General features: G+C 45.1%; 1 protein-coding gene across 1 annotated transcript in view; it reads right to left on the bottom strand.

Annotated features, from left to right (window-relative positions):
- Positions 1-21,253, bottom strand: part of prkar2aa (protein kinase, cAMP-dependent, regulatory, type II, alpha A) — a 279,167-nt gene that overhangs the window by 236,813 nt on the left and 21,101 nt on the right. The window lies entirely within an intron of this gene.

Genomic DNA, 21,253 nt, shown 5'->3' on the forward strand with positions numbered 1-21,253 from the left:
ATGCATCTATGCTATTTGCCTCAACTACTCCTTGTGGTAGCAAGTTCCACATTCTAACCACTTTCTGGGTAAAGAAGTTTCTCCTGAATTCCCTTTTCAATTTACTAGTGACTACCTTATATTTTCTGTCATTGCAGGAATCAATTTTAAGTTGGACAATTATGATTAATAATGAAGGATAGCTTTTTAATCTTCCATTGTGCCAGCTCGGACATCAAAGCAGAGTCCCATGTTCTTCACTTTTCCAATTTCACTGTGGTATTAACCTGTTTAAAACAAATGAGCTAATGCCTGCGTTAAAATAGTGCACATTAGAATGTAAGAGTGCATTAAACGTTCAGGCGTGAACTTCACTGATTGGAATTTCTACCCTCAGGAGTATGCAGTGGACAATCCATATTACAACCCCATGTATTCCAGCTGTTAGAGGCACTGTTAGCCTTGAGGCACGTTACATTGCACCAGTGGTGGGGGACTGCTGCTCATGGAAGCTGCGCTTTGCAGTGAAGTGTGTCGAGAGCAGGCCAAGTTGTAACAGTGATATCATCAGAATAGCAGAAGCTGCACTGGACGTGCTTCGTGAAGCCTTTGAAATACTGAGTTTCCTGCACGATCAGTGTGAGCCAGTTACTGAAAGTGTCCTTTCACCTCACTTATTCACAATAAAGACAGAGTTGTGCCACAATTTCTGTTCCTCTAGAGTTACTGTCGGTAGAAGTGATAATATAAGTAGACATTTTTGAACTCGACTGGCTAAAACTGTTACTTTAATATGCATTTAGTTTAAACCGTACATCATTCAATCATAAAATCTTAAATTAAGGTGCAGTACTTTTACTTGTACTTTGCCTAAATAAATATAGGGAAGCAATATAGTCCTATTTGTCAGCCTGTAGAATAGCTCATTTCTTTGTTGCTAGACTCAGTACAGTTTAAAGCTCTGCAGGCTAAAAGACTTAAAGAGAATGGCCTACTCTAGGCTAGAGTCCACCCTGTACATTGTTTTTTTATTCGTTCATGGGATGTGGGCTTCGCTGGCAAGGCTAGGATTTATTGCCCATCCCTAATTGTCCCTTGAAAAGGTGTGGTGAGCCGCCTTCTTGAACCGCTGCAGTCCGTGTGGTGAAGGTTCTCCCACAGTGCTGTTAGGTAGGGAGTTCCAGGATTTTGACCCAGCGACGATGAAGGAACGGCCGATATATTTCCAAGTCAGGATGGTGTATTATACTGGTGCAATTTAGATTTGGATTCTTTTTTTTAATTTGTTCTCAAAATGTGAGCCACACTGTCGAGGCCATATTTTTATTGCTCATTCCTGATTACCCCGAGCAGGTAGTGTTGGGCTTTCTCCTTGAACTACTACAGTCCTTGTGGTGATGGTGCTCACACAATGGTATTGAGTACATGTGAGTCCCGGAGGTACAAGCACTGTAGAATTAATAGAAATAAAATTAAAATCAAAAGCAAGTCTGTCAGAACCTGAAAAGAGAAACAACAGGTTAGTGTTTCAGGTATAGACTTTTCGCCAGTCTACTTCAAAATGTTAGCTCAACTTTTCTCTGTTCAGGTGCCGAGGGATCTGTTGTGTGTTCCCAGCATTCTCTACTTTTATTTTGGATTTCTACTTTCTTTATCTTGTTAAATCCCCAAGAAAGCTTGAAGGTCCGTGTCAGCAATGGTAACTTTTGAGTTCCACCAAGTTGCAGCCACCCAACAATGGAGTATTCCACTTGCATCTGGCAGGTTGCAGAGAAAACCTATTTCTCTTTGCGTGACTTAGTTCAGTCCAAATGCATGAAGATCGAAACATGTCATGAGGTCGGCCTGCTGCAGCCTGGCTTCGCCCTCTTAGATGTCAGAGAGAAGTGGCCAGGAAACAAATCCTCTGCAACTGAAGCAGAACCACAAGAGGTGCCATCAGTCAAGGCAAACCCTCCATGTTCATGCCACGCACACATCAGCTGTCGCAGCCGCACCTCAAAATTCAGAAGGTCTGCACAATCTACTAGCGGTGAAGCTTCACACACCACTATCCCGACTCAAGAAACCCCCTCCTTACAGTGACATTGACTGGAGCCCTGTTCCCCACATTACAAAGTTACTCTCGTCTGCTGAACCAATGTTCTGGTGCTTGCATTAGGCTGTTCAATTTCTCCAAGTCTTTCTGCGATCTCAATGATCACTGGGGTCAAATTTATGAAACATCCGTGTTAGAGTTGATTTCAGATACGACCGGTTGTGCAAGCTAAAAGCTGTAGTGGGGCTATTTGCCCATTGTATTTGTGCAGTAGGGATGACTCTTCTGAGGTTGGGATTAAGACATTTTTGCAGCAAAATAAAGGATGCTTTATTCTGCATCTGGCCATGTTATAGATGAGGTGGGAGTGACACACGATAACAAAAATGGGAAAATGATCCATTCCCTAGCACTAACGTGCCTCATTATGTCTCAGCTTGGCTCAGTTGGTATCATCTCGTCCTGGAAACAGAAAATTATATGGTGAATTACACTTCCAAGACTTGAGCACATAAGATGAGAGATCAACACAACAACAACTTGCATTTATATAGCACCTTTAACGTAGTAAAACCTCCCAAGGTGCTTCCTAGGGTCCTGAATCTAAATAAAGGAAATTACAAAAGTATGAGGTGTGAGTTGGCTAGGATAGATTGGGGAACTTTACTAAAAGGGATGACGGTGGATAGGCAATGGCTAATATTTAAAGAACGTGTGCAGGAATTACAACAATTATTCATTCCTGTCTGGCGCAAAAATAAAACAGGAAAGGTGGCTCAACCGTGGCTTTCAAAAGAAATTAGGGATAGTATTAGATCCAAAGAGGAGACCAATAAAATTGCCAGAAAAAGCAGCAAGTGTGAGGATTGGGAGCAGTTCAGAATTCAGCAAAGGAGGACAAAGAGATTGATTAAGAGGGGAAAAATAGAGTATGAGAGTAAACTAGCAGGGAACATAAAAACTGACTGTAAAAGCTTCTATAAATATGTCAAGAGAAAAAGATTAGTGAAGACAAATGTAGGTCCCTTACAGTCAGAAATGGGGGAAATTATAATGGGGAACAAAGAAATGGCAGAACAATTGAACACATACTTTGGTTCTGTCTTCACAAAGGAGGACACAAATAACCTGCCAGAAATGTTAGGGAACCAAGGGTCTAGTGAGAGGGAGGAACTGAAGGAAATCAGTAATAGTAAAAAAAAAATAATGCTAGGGAAATTAATGGGGCTGAAGGCTGACAAATCCCCAGGGCCTGATAATCTACATCCCAGAGTATTAAAGGAAGTGGCCCTGGAAATAGTGGATGCATTGGTGATCACCTTCCAAAATTCTATAGACTCTGGAACAGTTCCTACAGATTGGAGGGTGGCAAATGTAACCCCACTATTTAAAAAAGGAGGGAGAGAAAAAACAGGGAATTACAGACCAGTTAGCCTAATATCAGTAGTGGGGAAAATGCTAGAGTCTATTATAAAAGATGTGATAACAGAACACTTGGAAGGCATTGATGGGATTGGACAAAGTCAGCATTGGTTTATGAAAGGGAAATCATGCTTAACAAATCTACTGGAGTTTTTTGAGGCGGTAACTAGTAGAATAGATAGGGGAGAACCAGTGGATGTGGTGTATTTGGATTTTCAGAAGGCTTTTGATAAGGTCCCACACAAGGGGTTAGTGTGCAAAATTAAAGCACATAGGATTGGGGGGAATATACTGGCATGGATTGAGAATTGGTTGACAGACAGGAAACAGAGAGTAGGAATAAACGGGTCTTTTTCCGGGTGGCAGGCAGTGACTAGTGGGGTACTGCAGGGATCAGTGCTTGGGCCCCAGCTATTCACAATATATATCAATGATTTGGATGAGGGAATTAAATGTAACATTTCCAAGTTTGCAGACGACACAAAGCTGGGGTGGAATGTGAGCTGTGAGGAGGATGCAAAGAGGCTCCAATGTGATTTAGACAAGTTGGGTGACTGGGCAAGAACATGGCAGATGCAGTATAACGTGGATAAATGTGAGGTTATCCACTTTGGTTGTAAGAACAGAAAGACAGATAATTATCTGAATGGTGATAGATTGGGAAAAGGGGAGGTGCAACGAGACCTGGGTGTCCTTGCACACCAGTCGCTGAAAGCGAGCATTCAGGTGCAGCAAGCAGTTAGGAAGGCAAATGGTATGTTGGCCTTCATTGCAAGAGGATTTGAGGACAGGAGCAGGGATGTCTTACTGCAGTTATACAGGGCCTTGGTGAGACCACATCTGGAGTATTGTGTGCAGTTTTGGTCTCCTTAAGTGAGGAAGGATGTCCTTGCCATGGGGGGAGTGCAACGAAGGTTTACCAGACTGATTCCTGGGAAGGCAGGACTGACGTATGAGGAGAGATTGGGTCAACTAAGCCTATATTCCCTAGAGTTTAGAAGAATGAGAAGTGATCTCATCGAAACACATAAAATTCTAACAGGACTAGACAGACTAGATGCAGGGAGGATGTTCCCGATGGCTGGGGAGTTCAGAACCAGGGGTCACAGTCTCAGGATACGGGGTATGCCATTTAGAACCGAGATGAGGAGAAATTTCTTCACTCAGAGGGTGGTGAACCTGTGGAATTCTCTACCACAGAAGGCAGTGGAGGCCAAGTCATCAGATATATTCAAGAAGGAGATAGATATATTTCTTAATGCTAAAGGGATCAAGGGATATGGGGAAAAAGCGGGAACAGGGTACTGAGTTAGACGATCAGCCATGATCATTTTGAATGGCGGAGCAGGCCCGAAGGGCCGAATGGCCTACTCTTGCTCCTATTTTCTATGTTTCTATGCTTCACAGGAGCGATTATCAACCAAAATTTGACACCGAGCCACATAAGGAGATATTAGGACAGGTGACCAAAAACTTGGTCAAAGAGGTAAGTTTAAGGAGCGTCTTAAAGGAGGAGAGAGAGGTAGAGAGGCGGAGAGGTTTAGGGAGGGAATTCTAGAGCTTAGGGCCTAGGCAGCTGAAGACGTGGCTGCCAATTGTGGAGCGATGGAAATCGGGGATGCGCAAGAGACCAGAATTGGAGGAAAGCAGAGATCTCGGAGGGTTGTAGGGCTGGAGGAGGTTACAGAGATAGGAAGGGGGCGAAGCCATGGAGGGATTTGAAAACAAGGATGAGAGTTTTTAAATCGAGGCGTTGCCCAACTGGGAGCCAGTGTAGAACAGCGAGCACAGGGGTGATGAATGAGCAGGGCTTGATGCAAGTTAGGAAACGGGCAGCAGAGTTTTGGATGAGCTCAAGGTTACACAAGGCTCCATCTGCCTTTCTTGGTGGTTCAGATGAAAGTAAAAGACTCAACAGCATTAGTCAAAGAAATGGCGGCAGTTCTCCTGGCCAATTTTCTTCTTTCAACCAACACCAACCACAAATAGATTAACTGGTCATTCATTTTATATCTGTTTGCTGCACCTTGCTTAGTACCAAATGTCCACTGCGTTTGCCTACATAGCAACAGTCTCTGTACTGCTAATTAATTCACTGTGTGTTGAATGCTTCAGAATATTCTGAGAGATGGGCGGCTATATAAATGCAAGTTCTTCCATTCACCAAAAACACAACTTTATGTGAAGTTCAAAAGTGTAACTGAATAATTTTAATCCCTTTTTAAAGGTTCTCAATCAACGGTGAAGACCACACATCAACTGGAAGCAAATGAATGGCAGTAGGAGCAGGAAAACAATTCTCAATGCCCTCTTGGCTCTGGGAAGGGAATCAGCCAAGATTCTTGTTCCTGGTCACTATCCAATGAACCCCACCAACAAGTGCATGTGCCTGTGGAGAATGGCAGCTTGAGCAAGCAACTTCAGGAAAGGAAGGAAGAAACTGGGAGGAAACCAGGGAGAAACTTGAGCAATATTGTCCAAAATGTTTGTTAAAAACAGTAAGAACTGGGGACGGCATGATCTTACCTAACAGATGACAAGGGGTGAACATGATGGATAACATGAGTTAAATGAACATTGTACAAATTGCAGTCATTCAGAAAGAGTTGAACTGAACAGTGACAAACCCCACTGCTTTTAAACTATTAGGCAGAATGGAAGAGTAATGGGTGTCACTTTCAGGTCTCCAACCAAGGAAGTAAGAAAAGTGTGAAGTGACAATAGCAGCACTTGACTGTAATAGGATGTGAATTTCCACAGAAAAACATTACTGGGAGGAAAAAGTCAGATCTGTTTCGAAGTGGCTGCTGCTGCAGTCTGTGACAGTTTTGATAACATTGACCTTTTAGAAGGAGTTTTGAATGCCCACAAGTATCTGACTGGTGCTGAAAGAACATATGAATAAAAGGGATGTGAACAGCCCAATTTGGGGTTAAAATATGGGTAACTGGCATTGTCCCAGGTCTGATTCATGACTCAGTAAGAAAGAAAAAGAACTTGCATTTATATAGCGCCTTTCACGACCTCAGGATGTCCCAAAGTGCTTTACAGCCAATTAAGTATTTTTTGTAGTCACTGTTGTAATGTAGGAAACGCAGCAGCCAATTTGCACACAGCAAGTTCCCACAAATAGCAATGAGATAAGTGACCAGATAATCTGTTATAGTGATGTTGGATAAGGGATAAATATTGGCCAGGATACTGGGGAGAACTCCCCTGCTCTTCTTCGAATAGTGCCATGGGATCATCCAAAAGACAGAATCTCCAATGGCCGGGGTAGGGGGAGGAGAGATTGAGCAAATCAGGCGCCAAAATATATAAGAACTAATAACAGGAGTACTGATATATTAATAGTGTACAATAGATTAAAGAATTTGTACATCAGGAGTAACTGCAGAGTAACTAGTTCTGAACAATGTACAGAGGAGCCCTGAGACGTAGCTTATTCCCATGAGTGGGCTGACTTGATGACTCACAAGCCCCAAAGTCACGAGTGAATTGTGGTCAGTATCACAAGTGGCATAGACGTCATATCCCACAGGCCTTGCAAAATGTATCTTGTTTATACTATACATGCATTAATTGCGTAAATAATTTTACTTGTCATTATTTTCCCAGATGTGTTAAATGGTGCATTAAATTCCATATTGGATGGGTCCAGTCATTGGGTCTTTTATTCGAGAATCTAACCAGTTTAAGTCATTCTTTTACACTGCTCTGTTTTAACTTTTTTTATTGTCTTCTTCTCAGAAAAGGGGGCGTTTTATTACAACTGCCCTTTGGTTACGACATTGACTTACTTTACATTGATGTTATGCCGTGCATATTAAATTGTGGCACTGAGTGAATTTAACCGAGTGGCTGGGGCTGTGGACTGCCATGGGGATGGATTCCAAGGAGTGGCTGTGGTGTAAGTGTGCACTGCTCACTTACTGTGTTGGTGCCTGGTGGGTTTTGGTTGTGTCGGCAGGGCTTTGATAATTAACTGATTTTACTGTGACGGGCATAACCTTACAATTAGAGCTAGGCCATTCAGGGGTGATGTCAGGAAGCACTTCTTCACACAAAGGGTAGTGGAAATCTGGACCTCTCTTCCCCAAAAGGTTGTGGATACTGGGCATCAATTGAAAATTTCAAGGCTGAGATTGATAGATTTTTGTTAGGTAAAAGTATTAATGGATATGGAACCAAGGTGGGCGAATGGAGTTGGGATACACATCAGCCATGATCTAATTGAATGGCTGAACAGGCTCGAGGGACTGAATGGCCTACTCCTGTTCCTATGTTGCTATGGAGCCACATGTTTGGAGTGCAACTTATGGGGAGGGCGGAGGGTGGTGGCTGTTGATATACTCAGCAAGATTTGAATAGAAAGTGCGTATGTGTGGTTATTGGGCGTCGGCAGGACTTGGCTCAACTGTGTCCCATAATGGAAGAGCATGCCAACACTCACTCTCTGGGCTGACACTTCCAGCGTGGCCACTTGGCTAAAGTACTGGTGGAAATAAGACAAAAGAAGGAACTGTGTCTCAATCCAAACATGCCTCAGCTGCTCCATGCTGCACCAGTGAGGTGTTTTTCCAATTTCCCATCTTCTAGCTCCCTCTGAGACAAACTGCCAATTGGTGCCAAATCATGGCCACTTTTGAGCTGTGGACCTGTGCAGTTCCCAGTAGGAAGAAAATTGGGGCAGTTGAAGTTAATCTCACTTGTAACTCTTACACCCAGTAGACAAAGGATGTGTCCATCCAATCTGTCTGGGCTGAAATCAAACACAACTCTTTTTTTATTATTCGTTCATGGGATGTGGGCGTCGCTGGCTAGGCCAGCATTTATTGCCCATCCTTAATTGCCCTTGAGAAGGTGGTGGTGAGCCGCCTTCTTGAACCGCTGCAGTCCGTGTGGTGAAGGTTCTCCCACAGTGCTGTTAGGTAGGAAGTTCCAGGATTTTGACCCAGCGACCATGAAGGAACAGCGATATATTTCCAAGTCGGGATGATGCCGTCATCGTGGGGGATACTGGTGTAGAGTGCTGAGACGTCCATCGTGGTGAGAAGTGTACCTGGTTCAACTGGTCCGTGGGTGCTGAGTTTTTGTAGGAAGTCTGTAGTGTTGCGTCAGAAGCTGGGGGTTCCCTGTACGATGGGTTTCAGGATGCCCTCGACGTATCCAGAGAGGTTCTCACACAGGGTTCCGTTGCCTGATACGATAGGACGTCCGGGTGTGTTGGCTTTGTGTATCTTTGGGAGGCAGTGGAAGTCTCCCACGCGGGGAGTACGTGGGATGAGAGTGCGTAGGATGCTTTGAAGGTCTGGATCGAAGGTCTTGATCAGTTTGTTGAGCTGGTGGGTGTGTTCTTTGGTCGGAACTGCGGGTAACCGTCTGTAGTGTTCCTGGTTGTCCAGTTGTCAGTATGCTTCTTTGCAATAGTCCATTCTGTTCTGTATGACGATGGCTCCTCCTTTGTCCGCTGGTTTGATGACGATGTTGCGGTTGGTCTTGAGAGCGTTGATGGCGTTGCGTTGTGCTTGGGTGACATTCTGGACTGTCTTGTGAGTGCGGCTGATGAATCTGGCGTTGACGCATCTCCTGACAGCTTGAGCATACATGTCAAGGCTTAGGGCAGCGACCCTCCGGAGGAGTCCAGTTTGACTCTTTCTTCTTCGGTTGCTGTACCGCGGATCCCTCTGTCTGCTGTTCCGGATCGTTGATTGTCTCATTGGGTTCGCTGCTGAAATCTTGGGATTTGTGGAAGAATTCCCGGAGTCTCATTCTCCTGATGAATTCCTCTGTGTCCGCCGCGAGACCGATGGGGTCCATTTTGGTGGTGGGGCAGAAATTGAGCCCTCGGCTGAGAACTTCGATTTCGTCTGGTTGAAGGGTGTGGTTGGACAAATTGACGATAGACTTCCCTGTGGTTGCAACCGTGGTACCAGGGGAGGCTTGGTTGATGCTGGTGGTGATGCCGAGTTTCTCAAGCTTCCTGCTCTTGGTTTTCATGTAGGCAGCGTAGATCCGTTGCCTCGTCTGTTTGGCGGTGTCTCGTAGCTGGTCTGCTGTGTCCTGAGTACAGGTTGAGAGTATGGACTCTATCTTGGTTTCGAGGTTGTGGCGTCTGCTGTAGAGTTGGTGTACGAGATGGTTGCGGAGTGTGTAAGAGGTACAACGGCAGAGTCTCTCAGCGTAATCTGAGTTGTATGTCGACTTGAGTGGGTTTGTGATCTGTAGTCCTTTCGGGATCTTGTCTGCTTTCTTGCAGCTCTGTAAAAACTTGATGTCTGTGTCGATATGCGCGATCTTCTTTGAGATCCTCTCGACTGTGAGCGGGCAGTTTGTGGTGTCAATAGTAGCCATGATGTGGAGATGCCGGTGATGGACTGGGGTGGACAAATGTAAGGAATCTTACAACACCAGGTTATAGTCCAACAGTTTTATTTGAAAATCACAAGCTTTCGGAGATTATCTCCTTCGTCAGGTGAGTGAGTGAATGAGAGGTTCTCAAATCGCATATCTTATATTAGGCTGGGAATCAAAGGTGTCGTTGGTGTTCAGACAGGTTAGCCACGGAAAACAGTACGTCCCAGTATACTGAGTACACAATGGGTCAAATTACACAAAGAGAGAAAGAGACCCAAAAGGCAGAGAGAGAGAGAGAGAGAGAATGTCCAGTTGTATTAAAAACAGATAACTTTTTTTTCCCCCTGCTGGTGGGGTTACGTATAGCGTGACATGAACCCAAGATCCCAGTTGAGGCCATCCTCATGGGTGCGGAACTTGGCTATCAATTTCTGCTCGACGATTTTGCGTTGTCGTGTGTCTCGAAGGCCGCCTTGGAGAACGCTTACCTGAAGATCGGTGGCTGAATGTCCTTGACTGCTGAAGTGTTCCCCGACTGGGAGGGAACCCTCCTGTCTGGCGATTGTTGCGCGGTGTCCGTTCATCCGTTGTCGCAGTGTCTGCATGGTCTCGCCAATGTACCATGCTTCGGGGCATCCTTTCCTGCAACGTATGAGGTAGACAACGTTGGCCGAGTCACAGGAGTATGAACCACGTACCTGGTGGGTGGTGTCCTCTCGTGTGATGGTGGTATCTGTGTCGATGATCTGGCATGTCTTGCAGAGGTTGCCGTGGCAGGGTTGTGTGGTGTCGTGGACGCTGTTCTCCTGAAAGCTGGGTAATTTGCTGTGAACGATGGTCTGTTTGAGGTTAGGTGGCTGTTTAAAGGCGAGTAGTGGAGGTGTGGGGATGGCCTTAGCGAGGTGTTCATCATCATCAATGACATGTTGAAGGCTGCGGAGAACACGGCGTAGTTTCTCCGCTCTGGGGAAGTACTGGACGACGAAGGGTACTCTGCTGGTTGCGTCCCGTGTTTGTCTCCTGAGGAGGTCTATGCGACTCTTCGCTGTGGCCCATCGGAACTGCCGATCGACAAGTTGAGCGTCATATCCCGTTCTTACGAGGGCGTCTTTCAGCATCTGTAGGTGTCCATCGCGTTCCTCCTCGTCTGAGCAGACCCTGTGTATTCGCAGGGCCTGTCCATAGGGGATGGCCTCTTTGACGTGGTTAGGGTGGAAGCTGGAAAAATGGAGCATCGTGTGGTTGTCCGTGGGCTTGCGGTAGAGTGAGGTGCTGAGGTACCCGTCTTTGATGGAGATTTGTGTGTCCAAGAAAGAAACCGATTCTGAGGAGTAGTCCATGGTGAGTTTGATGGTGGGATGGAACTTGTTGATGTTATCGTGTAGTCTCGTCAGTAATTCTTCGCCGTGGGTCCATAGAAAGAAAATGTCGTCGATGTATCTGGTGTATAGCGTTGGTTGCAGGTCCTGTGCAGTGAAGAAGTCGTGCTCGAACTTGTGCATGAAAATGTTGGCGTATTGGGGTGCGAATTTGGTCCCCATGGCTGTTCCGTGTATTTGGGTAAAGAACTGGTTATCGAAGGTGAAGACATTGTGATCCAGGATGAAGCGGATGAGTTGTAGGATGGCGTCTGGAGATTGGCTGTTGTTGGTGTTGAGTACTGAGGCTGTTGCAGCGATGCTGTGACACGGGACGCAACCAACAGAGTACCCTTCGTCGTCCAGTACTTCCCCGGAGCGGAGAAACTACGCCACGTTCTCCGCAGCCTTCAACATGTTATCGATGACAACGAACACCTCGCTAAGGCCATCCCCATTCCTCCACTACTCGCCTTCAAACAGCCACCCAACCTCAAACAGACCATCGTTCACAGCAAATTACCCAGCTTTCAGGAGAACAGCGTCCACGACACCACACAACCCTGCCACGGTAACCTCTGCAAGACATGCCAGATCATCGACACAGATACCACCATCACACGAGAGGACACCACCCACCAGGTACGTGGTTCATACTCCTGTGACTCGGCCAACGTTGTCTACCTCACACTTTGCAGGAAAGGATGCCCCGGAGCATGGTACATTGGCGAGACCATGCAGACACTGCGACAACAGATGAACGGACACCGCGCAACAATCGCCAGACAGGAGGGTTCCCTCCCAGTCGGGGAACGCTTCAGCAGTCAAGGACATTCAGCCACCGATCAGCGCAGATTCACCAGAATAATGCCAGGGATTAAAGGGTAAAAATGATGAGGACAGGTTGCATAAACTTAGTTTGTATTCCTTTGAGTTTAGAAGATTGAGGGGTGATCTAACTGAGCATTTCAAATGATAAAGGGATTCGATAGGGTAGATACAGAGAAACTATTTCCTCTGGTGAGGAAGCAAGAACAAGAGGGAATAACTGCCTCAACTCACTTACCCGCCTTTGTTCCATGTCCCTTGATACCCTCAGCTAATCAAAACCTATCAATCTCAGTCTTGAAAATTGAAGTTGCCCCAACAGCCACAGTCTTTTTGGGGGAGTGAGTTCCAGATTTCCACTACTCTTTGTGTGGACTTTCGTGACTTCACTCTTAAATGAACTAGCTCTAATTTTAAGATCATGCCCCCTTGTTCTGGAATCCCCCACCAGAAGAAATGGTTTATCTGTATCTACCCTATCGAATCCCTTAATCATTTTAAAGACCCCCTCAATCCTCTAAACTTAAGCCTCAGCAACGCCTATGTTAAAGTGGCCTCCTTTAATGTGAAGGGAGTTCAAAATCCTCATATTTGGTCGTATTTAAATTGATTAAAGAATGGGCTAACGTTTTTACAGGAGACCCAGTGGGATGATGAGTACTCACAGATTAACAACAACAACTTGCATTTATATAGTGCCTTTAACGTAATAAAACGTCCCAAGGTGCTTCACAGAAGCGTTATCAAACAAAATTTGACACAGAGCCACATAGAATCATAGAATCAAAGAATGGTTATGGCAGAGAAGGCCCATCGAGCATGTGCCGGAGGAGATATTAGGACAGGTGACCAAAAGCTTGGTCAAAGGGGTAGGTTTTAAGGAGCCTCATAAAGGAGAAGGAGAGGTAGAGGCGGAGAGTTTTAGGGAGGGAATTCCAAAGCTTAGGGTCTAGGCAGCTGAAGGCACGGCCGCCAATGATGGAGCGATGAAAATCTTGGATTCACAAGAGGCCAGAATTGGAGGAGCGCAGAGATCTCGGATGGTTGTAGGGCTGGAGGAGGTTACAGAGATAGGGACCGGGTGAGGCCATGGAGGGATTTGAAAACAAGGATAAGAATTTTAAAATCGAGGCATTCCCGGACCAGGAGCCAATGTAGGTCAGCGAGCGCAGGGGTGATGTGTGAACGGGACTTGGTGCAATTTAGGATACGGGCAGCAAAGTTTTGGATGAGCTCAAGTTTATGGAGGGTGGAAGATGGGAGGCCAGCCAGGAGAGCAATTGAACAGTCAAGTCTAGAGATAACAAAGGCATCGATGAGGGTCTCAGCAGCAGATGGGCTGAGGCAAGAGCTTCAAAAGTCATGGATAGGATTTCTTTTAATTTAAGGAAATGGGGGCAGGGGAGAACACCATCTGAAGAACACATTGATAGGTTTGTTTGATATGTTCAGAGTTATCCTGGTTAATGTATATGCCCTTACTAATGGTCAGTCACAATTCCTGGCAGTGAGCTCCTCCAAAGTACCAGAGTTACCCAAAATTCCATTGATAACAGGCGGGAATTTTAATCTTATAGCAGATTGGATGTTGGACTGTCCTCAAGGGAAGTGTAAGGACACTGTGGGGTCAGAGGTGAGCTTTTGGTATTTGGCAGTGAGATGGGATATATAGAAGTTGTACTACCACACAATATCGATCTCACCTATTATTCCTCATGGCATGATTTTTAAAATAAATTATTTGTTCTCAGGATGAAAGTGATGCTGGCAAACCCCCATTTATTATCTATCCTAAGTTATCGTGACAACTGAATGGCACTTCAGAGGGCATTAAGAGTCAACCATGTGATGTGGACGAGAGTCATGTGTAGAGCAGATCAGGTAGGGGTGACAGATTCTCTTTCTTGGAGGACATAGTGAACCAGTTGGGCTTTTGTAACAGACTTACTGAATTCAGTTTCACAACTTGCTGCTGGTGGAATTTGAAGTCACGACCAGTGGGTTGCTAGTCTAGTACCAAATCCAGCATCCCCGTACCCAATCATAATGTGTAATCAGGAATTGATGGCTTTTGTGTGTTACTGCAGATAGACCATCATTGGGTATATCACTAACACAAATTATCTGGTCATTATCACAGTGCTGTTTGTGGGACCTTGCTGCTCACAAATTGGCTGCCACGTTTCCTACATTACAACAGTGACTACACTCCAAAAGTATTTAATTGGTTATAGAATGCTTTGGGGTGTCCTGAGGTTGTGAAAGGCGCTATATAAATGCAAGTCTTTCTTTTCTTTTACAGATATTGACTGAATAGTGAATTTGGATTGTGTTTCAATCTCCTTCTCATTTCATTCCTTTTCAGAGAACAAACTCCAAATTGCTGTTTGACCCCAACTTCAAACAAAAGCTAGAGATAAGTAACTACCGAAAACTAGCAACTAGGTGGCCTCTAAGCCACCCTCATGAAAAACCCTTAGGGCAGTAATGTAGGGGCAAATTATAAATCATTGCTTCAGCCAAAAGGAAGGAAGAAGCAGAGAGGCTGTCTGTGCTTCTGGCTCAGGACTGTCGGGGCGGGAGCTGCAGCACAAAATTTCCCATCCAGGCGAAGCGCTCAAGGGTGATAATAAAGACTAAACATAACCTTAGTTCTCCACTAGCAGTGCAAACAAGGATTCGTGTTGTGTTGGGGCACGCAAAGGTTCTTTGTCCAGGGAAATAAAGCGCTAAGATTACTGACTAGGCAGCTGAAATAGCCTGAAGCAGCTGGAGTGATCCCAGAAATACAAACAGCACACGGGAGCTTCAGACAGAACCCGTTAAAATTAACTAGGAATGCTGTGGGTTTCACAGACTTCTGTATCAATCTGAATCCCAGGCACAAGCCTCTGAATATGACTACTTTTTTGAAGGTCGTATGATTCCAAAGCCTAGACTAAACCCTAGATCGATTGGACTGGCTCTTGAGCTAGGTGGGGTGGAAAGAGTGAAAGTTGATCTGTTGGTGGGGCAGTGGGGGATTTGGGGGGGGGGGTGCGGTAGTGAGTTAAGAACTCAATTCTTGTTTCTATCTCCTCCCGTGCAAGGTTTCACGGTTATATCACATTTGGCTTTTAACAAGGCCCTAACATGCTTCATTTGTTTGAGCTAACTTTCCTGGACATGTTTTGGCGCCGCCTTTAATCCAGCTACAGGGTGTCCGTTGGTGCAAGCGGGATTCCCTCCCTCCCTGGAGCTGATGATGTCAATGAAATTAAGGACCAGGCCTTATGGGGCCTTCTGTTCCCAAGCCCTTGTCCTTCCAGTGCTGACATACGATACTCCAGCACCAAATCCAACTATGTGGGAAAGGCATATAAACATTGGCTGCCACACAGTGCAAGAATCAGTTCTTAAGGATTTTTAAAAAAAGTTATTTTCTTCTCTTTCCCCAGTTTAATCACTGGACGATCATTCTCCATATTGATGATAAAGGAGCATACTGCTCCCAGGCTGCAAAGAGCTAAGCTAGAAGGCACTGCTTGGATTTCTCTCACTCTTGGCGGTAACTTTCCTGCTACCACCACCTCCATACAGTGCAGCTTAGATTGAGAACTTTCACATGGAATATCTCAGGCACAAAAGGCAACACAGCATTGGAATATCAGTGCACCCGGTACTCATCTCCAACTCGAGACATGTTGGCTGCCACCTTAGCTGCGTGCCGTGGCCTTTCAGAAAGGTAAGACACAAATTGAGTAAAGGAACATCTTGCAAGAGGCGTACTGAGTGCGAGATAAATTGAAGTGAGAGGAGACAGAGAGAGAAGGTGAGAGTTGGAGAGAAACAACGAGAGATTAAGTTGGAAACATCAAGAAAGAAAAAATGCGTGAGACACAGAAAAATGGAGACAGAGTGGAAGAAAGAAGCACAGAGTGAGACAGAAGCAGGGAGATCATTACAGGAACAGAGAGACTTTTAAAAAGATAATTTTGTCACTAAGCAACTCCAAAGCAGTTCAACTTGTATTACTTATCTTATTAACAAACAAATATAAGAGTGGAGAGACTGGAGAAGCTGGGGTTGCTCTCCTTACAGCAGAGAAGGTTAAGAGGAGATTTGATAGAGGTGTTCAAAATCAGGAAGGATTTTGATAGAGTAAATAAGGAGAAACTGTTTCCAGTGGCAGAAGAGTCGGTAACCAGAGGACACAGATTTAAGGTGATTGGCAAAAGAACCAGAGGCGACATTTTTAGTTGTTATGATCTGGAATGCGCTGCCTGAAAGGGTGGTGGAAGCAGATTCAATAATAACTTTCAAAAGGGAATTGGATAAATACTTGAAGGGAAAAAATTTGCAGGGCTATGGGGAAAGAGCGGGGGAATGGGATTGATTGGATAGCTCTTTCAAAGAGCCGGCACAGGCACGATGGGCTGAATGGCCACCTCCTGTGTTGTACCATACTATGATACTATGAAGGCATCTGACAAATTTGCAAGGGCTGCACACGACCTAATATGAAAATGTCTGACTACGTTACATCCCATGTGTTCACCTGGATCTTATTGTTTCTCTGGGTTTTAGAGGCTGGTAAGTCGCTGGCCTGAGTGTTTTCTTATAGATCTTTACTGGCACCTAGTGGCACCATTGAACTCCAAGGTTACAATTCCGGAGTCAAAAGAAACTGGAGCTAATTCAAATTCCAAATATACCCATTCATATCAAAGTCACGGGCCTGCAGCATTTTAATCAGCCTGCAGCTACCTTACGTCCTGTGACAATTGTCAGAACTCAACGAGCCTTCAACTGCCCCCCACCCCGCCCTGGGTTTTATTGGGAGCCCAGATATTACGATGCTGGACTGCAAAGTTAAATGTGCTAGTGTAAATAAATTGTACAATTCAGGGTCTCATTCCCTGCTACTAAAAGTCTCCTTAACAGGAGCTCATGTTACAAAACTGTCTCAGTGGGTCAACAGCAATGTCCAAAATGCACGAGTTCCCAGCCACTGCACGCACCCCCCGCCGCCCTCCCCAGCTATGTTGTCAGCAAGAGAAGTCCAATTGGGAAGGGAATCCTAAACATCTACCCCCTGGAATTAGAGTTGCCAACCCTCCAGGATTTCCCGCAGTAGTCTCCAGGAATTAAAGACTAGTCTCCAGGACACTGCTGCGTGAAACCCGGGAGAAAAATCACAGGGGGCATTAATAAATTGTCTTTATTTAAAAAAAAAATTATTTGAACACTTTTGTTCACTTGTTATAAAAGTATTGGACATGGGACTAAAAAAGGCTGTTTGACTGACAGTCAAGAATCATCCAATCGGGTAACAAAGAGTATATTCGCTTTCCAATTGGCCGTGGGAAGGCGGGGCACCACGACGATGGACTGTGTGGGGCGGGCAGGGGGGTGGTTGGAGGTGGGAGGTGATGTGATGACACATCCAGGAATATGTCCAACTAAGAGTTGGCAACCCTACCCGGCATACAGCCTCGCGAGGCGAGCCAGACCAGGGTCGAGTTTGGAGGAAATCAGAAGAGCTTTACCAAAATAAAATATTTTTTATCAATATAATGTCAGAGAGCATAAAATGTTTGCATGGAGAAATAAGCTTTTCGTTCCTTTTAAAAACAAATTTAGTTCCATTTTGTGCGCCTCAGGGTACAGGTCTTGTGGCCGAGAAATGGGATACACTTTGCAGGCACATTAGCATCAAGGAGTCCCAAGTCAGCAGGAGAACAGAGTCAGATACGGGGCCAAGACTCCTTCAGTTCTGGCCCAATGACGTCCCTCTAATTGACTCCTCACCCACCCCCGCGCAGCAGTATGGGATGGGATCAAGAACTCAGTATAACCATCCCAACCCACAGAGCAGAGCCTGGGCACTCCAACATGCTGCATCGCCAATACATGCCAAGGTCAGGGTTTGCACAGTTATGCCCACGTCACCATACACTGGCAACATTCAGCACTCGTAGCACAGCCTCTTCTGCATTATGTGGTTGCCGTGAATTCTCCTGCAGATCTGAGCATGCACATGTTAGAGTTTGTGTTCATGGGTCCCACACTACCTTGAATTATTGGGAACTGTTGGCAGTAACTCAGTAATTTGAGATTTTTTTAATCCGTTCATGGGATGTGGGCGTCGCTGGCGAGGCCAGCATTTATTGCCCATCCCTAGAGATGGCACTTGTTGTTTCAAATAGCCAACTTAGAAAGAAATGCCCTTCATATTATCACAATGTCTGAGTTCTCCCCTTTATATCTGCCTGATATTCTTTGGAATTTGCCCTCTTGGTCTTAATGCTGCCTTCTCTCTATTCTAAGACAGCTGCACATTTCCTTGTTCTACAGCAGGGATGCAAACCCTGGTTGGACGCAATCCTGGAGGTTTCATCACATGACCTCTTGCCTCCAATCACTCCGCTCCCACCATTGGTCACCTGACACGTCCATCCTCGCTCACACCGCCTTCCCACGGCCAATTAGAAAGCGGACAGACTCTTCATTACCCGATTGGTTGATTCTTGACTATCAGTCAAACAGCCTTTTTTCCCCATCTCCAATATTTTTATAACCAATAAATGAAAGTGTTCAAAGAAAATGAAAATATCACATAATTTTTTTTAATGCCCCTATGATTTTTCTCCTGGATTTGCCGGCAGCAATGTCCAGATTAATCTTTAATTGCTGGAGGCACCAGGACAATCCTGGAGGGTTGGCAATTCTATTCTACAGACATGGAAATATACCAAATTCCACAAAAACAAGTGTAATCAGAGTTATTGGCAAAAATGGATATGCTGAAGTTTGTAGAATCATACAGCGTGGAAGGAGGCCATTCAGCCCACCATTTCTGCGCCGGCTCTTTGGAAGATCTATCCAATTAGTCCACCTCCTCAGCTCTTTCCCCATAGCTCTATAATTTTCCCTTCAAATATTTATCCAATTCCCTTTTGAAAGTTACTATTGAACTTGCTTCCACCACCTTCGCATTCCAGATCATGACAACTTGCTGCGTAAAAAAAATTCTCATGTCCCCCCTGCTCTTTTGCCAATTATCTTAAATGAGTACTGATTACCAACCCTCCTGTCAGTTGAAACAATTTCTCCTTATTTACTCTCTCAAAACCCTTCATAATTTTGAACACCTCTATTAAATCTTCCCTTAACCTTCTCTGCTCCAAGGAGAACAATCGCAGCTTCTCCAGTCTCTCCACATAACCGAAGTCCCTCATGCCTGGTTCCATACATGCCAATCGGCAGCATTTCACACCGACTCTCAGTGCTCCTTTTATTACGGCTGTGAGGCCAGTGCTTGCAAAAAAAAAGGTCAATGCGGGTCACATTGCCTGGCTCCTGCCAGAACACTGTAGCAATATCATCTGTGCATGCGCAGAACTTGAGCACGTGCGTGGAGCTTGCACGTATGCACGGCCACGCAAACAGATGGCTTCCGCGCTGGTTCGTGATGAAATGGCATCCAGCAGTGTCCAAGGACTTCAAACCTTCTGGGGGAGAAGTATTGCAGTGATCGATCATATAAATTGTACCTGGCAGTCTAAGTGATGTGAAACATATCAGGGGGGATATGCAGCAGAGATTAATGTATAACATCCCACAGGGAGTTTTTTTTAAAAAATTGTTCTTGGGATATGGGCAATACTGCCATGGCAGCATTAATCACCCATCCCTAATTGTCCCGAGGGCATTAAAAGTCAATCATATTGAATGGGACTAGAGTCACGTGCAGGTGTGGCCAGTTCCCTTCCCTGAAAGACATCAGTGAACCAGTTGGGTTTTTACTGCAATCTGGCAGCTTTCATGGTCACTTTTTGCAACCAGCCCATGAATCACCAGATTTATTGAATTCAATTTCACCACCTGCCCTGATGGGATTTGAACTCACAACCTCTGGGTTGCTAGGGTATTGTACAACCAGGGAAGTAATACAAACCAATAGGCAATATTTGAATGCTGCTTTAGGTGGGGGAGGTTGGGCGTAAGGAAGAAATGGTTGGAATACGCACAATAGCTGCCATTTCTTAGGCTGATAAATATAATCTTGTATTAGAGGTCTGCATACCCTCATTGTTCCAGAGCACAGTTGTGGCTTTTAGTGACAAGAAGGGAATCTGCCAAAGAACCTATGATATCAATGGCTTTTAAGATGCTTCTTCAGCCTGTTGTGGCACATACATTGGATGCTATGGAGGTTGGATTGTGCTGTCGAGGAATACGTAGGGAAGGTTGTAGTTTTATACTAGATTGTAGAATGTCATCAGGCTCATGAAAAAAACCCACTTAAACTACTTCCATTGATTTTAGTAAGTCTTTTATGCTGGTGCCTCCTGTGATCCTCACAAAGGAGCTCGAGACCATGGGAGTACAAAGACAAATCTTGGACTTTCTCTGGCTTGTGCAGTTCAGCTCCAGGATCTGTGTGACAGTAGATAGGAGACTCACTGAATCCATCTCTCTCAAAAGAGGAATCAGAGGAGGTTATCCACTGTCTCCTATCTTGTGCGCTATCTTATCAAATAATGTGTTGGATGGAATCGTAAGGGGTGCTTCTTGGGAGCGTCTGTGTAGGAATTTCTGAAATGCGCTCCTTTCCACGGATGACACTGTACTGTTGATGGGCTCACCTGGGGATCTAGTCCACTCCACTCACCATCATCTTTGGCTTAAAGGCAGAATTACAGCAGACTCCAAAATGTACCAAAAATCAAAATTCCAGGGTGGGGGGGGGGGGAAGAAGGGGAGGGGGTGAGCAAGTTGCAGACACCCCCAAAGAAATGCATTTTGCACCTTCAATGCTCCCTTTCCCCTTCAGAAATTTGTAATTCTACCACGAGGGAAATTGTGCTTTTGTATTTTCCTAAAGTACAACTGAAGATTGGGAATATCTGCAACTTAAGTTAGAGGCTTATGTTTCACTTCGATCTCAGTGTAGCTACATAGTTTTGCATGTCATAGGTAAGATTATTGGGTTTCGGCTTTCACAGAAAAATAAACTGAATCATGGAACGCAATCCCCAACACATTGGTAAAAGTCCCACAAAATTGAAAAAAGGAAGTTATTCAGTCACTTTAAAGCAGGAGCATCAGTCATAGACTTATATTCAGGGATATTTTTGAGTGGTCAGTTGCTTTTTTGAGCTGGAAGAGTTCCCACTGGTGTAAGATGTCCGGAGTTACAGAAGGTAGGTGGGGCCAGCCTCGATAAGTGTTGTCTGGTGTCCCTGGAAGGTGTTTGATCGCCTTTGGGGGTTGGAGAGGAAGTTCC

Source organism: Heptranchias perlo, chromosome 17 (genome assembly GCF_035084215.1).
Source record: "Heptranchias perlo isolate sHepPer1 chromosome 17, sHepPer1.hap1, whole genome shotgun sequence".
In the NCBI taxonomy this organism is placed as follows: Eukaryota; Metazoa; Chordata; class Chondrichthyes; order Hexanchiformes; family Hexanchidae; genus Heptranchias; species Heptranchias perlo.